Source organism: Tenrec ecaudatus, chromosome 7, assembly GCF_050624435.1.
Source record: "Tenrec ecaudatus isolate mTenEca1 chromosome 7, mTenEca1.hap1, whole genome shotgun sequence".
NCBI lineage: Eukaryota > Metazoa > Chordata > Mammalia > Afrosoricida > Tenrecidae > Tenrec > Tenrec ecaudatus.
Genome location: NC_134536.1, coordinates 158,510,072 through 158,513,763, shown reverse-complemented (window position 1 = coordinate 158,513,763; position 3,692 = coordinate 158,510,072). Strand labels below are relative to the sequence as shown.

Sequence of the window (3,692 nt, the reverse complement as noted above, 5' to 3'; positions counted from 1 at the left end):
ACCTCACTATATTGTGAGGTAGGCACTATCACCCCCTTAATTAGATATGGATTCTAAGATTCAGAAGGATTCAAAAGTGTCCAAGGTCACAGACCTGGTTCATATTAGAACTCAGACTGTGACTAAGATTGTGGTCATTAATTCTGATGTTCTTTGCACCACATTCAAGATCATGCCTATAAACGGTTCTAGAGTATATGTCAATCTAAATAATATCCTGCTCTATTCCATGAGAACTGTTTTCCCCCACCATAGTTGGGTTCATTTCATTAAATTCCCCTCATTAAATCCTTCCAAATCCTTCCACTAGACTCAATGTGATCCCTTTTTACTCCTTTCTTTCGGGAGCTTTTGTTTTTCCCCAAAAGTTGAGTTTTCCAGTAGTTATAAACATTTTCAGCTGTGTTCTCCCAGAGGCAGGGCACAGAGGGGTCGGCCCCACCTGCTGAAGAAGACATTCATTCAGAGGGACTTTGTTCAGTGGTGAACATGCAGGTTCATATAGACTGCATCCCTTCATTAAATAAAGACCTCACTAAATATAGACTAACTGAATTTCTTTCAGGGGCATTTCCAAATGATGGTTTCAGCGGTCCCACCTAAAAATGCACACTGTGTTGAGAAACTTTTCTCTATGGGTTACTTTGCTCACTGTTTCCAGTAAAAAGGTATTTCATTGTGGAGGAAATGGTGTGGCTCCAACTTCCTCCAGGACATTCCCCCTTATGTACAGTCTCAGATTCCTGCAGCGAATCCTTAGGGAGGGTGCTTCCATGTCTGTGCTCAAAGGCTGGCTCTGGTGCACCAAAGTCTCCAGGCAATTGCCAGCACGGAAGCCCCTGCTTCAGGGGATTGAACTCAAATCTCCCTCATGGAAGGTGAACATTCTACTACTGATCCATCAACCCTAGCCTATACAAGTGATAAATACTGACTTCTACAGAGGTAATCAGAGTTCCCAAGTCTTTACAGAATTCCTTGTAGTTCATATTTGATGAAACAAGGATTAAAAAATCCTACTCACCTGTATGCTGACTATTTTTAAAAGGAGTTCAGTGGGGACCAAAAGCCCATCTGTAGACAATTGGACACCCCCTTACAGAAGTGTCACAAGGAAGGAATGAGTCAGCCAGCGTGCAGAATAACATCAACGAAACACATATTTCTCTAGTTTTTTAATGCTTCCTCCCCACCACCATCATGACACCAGTTTTCACTTACAACTCCAGCTAGACCAGAGCATGTATACTGGTACAGATAAGGGCTCCCAATACATGGAATCTGGGACAGATAACCCCCTCAGGAACAGTAATGGGAGTAGTAATACCACGAAGGTAGGGGAAAGGTGGGGGTTGAGGGGGAGATAGGGGAGAAAGAGAGAACCGACTACAATGATTGACATAGAAGCCCCTCCCCCAGAGGGGGTACGAACAACAGAAACATGGTTAAAGTGAGACAGCAAATGGTGTAAGACATGAAAATAGACTTCACTTCGCCCTCCAGCCGCGGCAGCTGCAGCCCGGCTTTGCGCGAGTCGAGTGGCCTGAGCTGCTAGCGGAGCAGCGCAGCGGCTGCCCTGGGGTGGGGGGGGGGGGGAATCACCAGAACACTCCTCCCTGTCTCACCATGGAGACCTACGGGCAGAGCTGCGTGCGGCCAATGTGTATTCCTCCATCATATGCTGACCTTGGCAAAGCTGCCAGAGATATTTTCAACAAAGGATTTAGTTTTGGGTTGGTGAAACTGAATGTGAAAACAATGTCTTGCAGTGGTGTGGAATTCTCAACATCTGGTTCATCTAACACAGACACCGGTAAAGTTTCTGGGACTTTGGAGACAAAATATAAATGGTGTGAGTATGGTCTGACTTTCACAGAAAAGTGGAACACTGATAACACTCTGGGGACAGAAATCTCAATTGAAGACCAGATTTGCCAAGGTTTAAAGTTGACATTTGATACTACCTTCTCACCAAACACAGGAAAGAAAAGTGGTAAAATCAAGTCTTCCTACAAGAGGGAGTGTATAAACCTTGGCTGTGATGTTGACTTTGATTTTGCTGGACCTGCAATCCATTGTTCAGCTGTCTTTGGCTATGAGGGCTGGCTTGCTGGTTATCAGATGACCTTTGACAGTGCCAAGTCAAAGCTGACAAGGAATAACTTTGCAGTGGGCTATAGGACTGGGGACTTCCAGCTACACACTAATGTCAATGATGGGACAGAATTTGGAGGATCAATTTATCAAAAAGTCTGTGAAGATCTTGACACATCAGTAAACTTGGCTTGGACATCGGGTACCAACTGTACTCGTTTTGGCATTGCTGCTAAATACCAGTTGGATCCCACAGCTTCCATTTCTGCAAAAGTCAACAACTCTAGTTTAATTGGAGTGGGCTATACTCAGACTCTGAGGCCTGGTGTGAAGCTCACACTGTCTGCGCTGGTGGACGGCAAGAGCATTAATGCTGGAGGCCACAAACTTGGGCTCACCCTTGAGTTGGAGGCTTAATCCAGCCGAAGAGACCTCTGGGAATGGGTATCAGAAGACTTGGCCTTAATATATTTCCATTGTGACCAGCAGGCTCCCCCCACCATCCAACCCCACGTCACCCCACCCAGAGGTGATCAAAAAACAAAGGATGATCTAAAAGCTGTGTTTTAAACATTTCGACAGTTACTTGTTAGCTGGTTTCTGGTTCAATTGGTTATCTAGTTACCAATGCTGTGGTCGTGCAGTCACCGATACGTCATTTAAATGTATTTAACTGTTAAATGTGCTATCCACCAAGAATGAAATAGACCTTTATGAAAACTGTAAAAAAAAGACATAAAAAATAATGATAATTTATAATTTATCAAGGAAGGGAGGGAAAAAGAGGAGCTGATACAAAGGGCTCAAGTAGAAAGAAAATGCTTTGAAAATGATGATGGCAACATATGTACAAATGCGCTTGATACAATTGGTGTATGTTGTTATAAGAGCTGTAAGAGGCCCCAATAAAATTATTTATTTATAAAAGAGAGCGCATTCACTGATTATTTGATTGAATTAACAAGTCCATTGAATGTTTTAAATGTAGTCCCACACCCATCGGCCACCACGGGGTGGGGCATGTGACATTACAGATTTGACCAAGAGAGTGCAAACAATTTGCCGTGTTTCTCAACCATAACTGCACATGAAAATAGTCTAGATGAGGGATAGAAGGTTCAAAATACAATACTGGTCTCTCCAGCCCCCACCATTCAAATTTAATTAGCTCTGCATACATCTTATTTAAAGCTTTCCAGGAGACTTAGCTACCATCCTTCAGCTGGTTTGTTGTACTGTGATGGCTTCTGTGTTGCTGGACTGCTGAGAGCGATGCACCAGCAGGGTGACCCTTGGTGCACAGGTTTCAGTGGCGCTTCCGGATTCAGACTAGAAAGAAAGGATGATCTGGCAGTTTACTTCCACATCAACCAATGAAAACTCTCTGGACCACAGCAGAACACTTTCTGATATCATGCCGAAAGAGGAATGGTTTAGGTTAGAAGGCCCTAAAATCACATAGTGGTCACAACACCGGGCTCAAACCTACCAATGGTCTGCAAATTACCCAGGACTAGGCCAAGTTTTGTTCTGTTGTACGTCACGTTGACACCAGTTGGAGCCAAGTAATGTCAACTAAAATAACAAGTGACCTGATG

At 43.9% G+C, this 3,692-nt stretch overlaps 1 pseudogene; it reads left to right on the top strand.

Moving 5' to 3' along the window:
• The first annotated feature begins 1,597 nt into the window (after positions 1-1,597).
• Positions 1,598-2,840, top strand: LOC142453709 (non-selective voltage-gated ion channel VDAC2 pseudogene; annotated as a pseudogene).
• Positions 2,841-3,692: the final 852 nt, after the last annotated feature.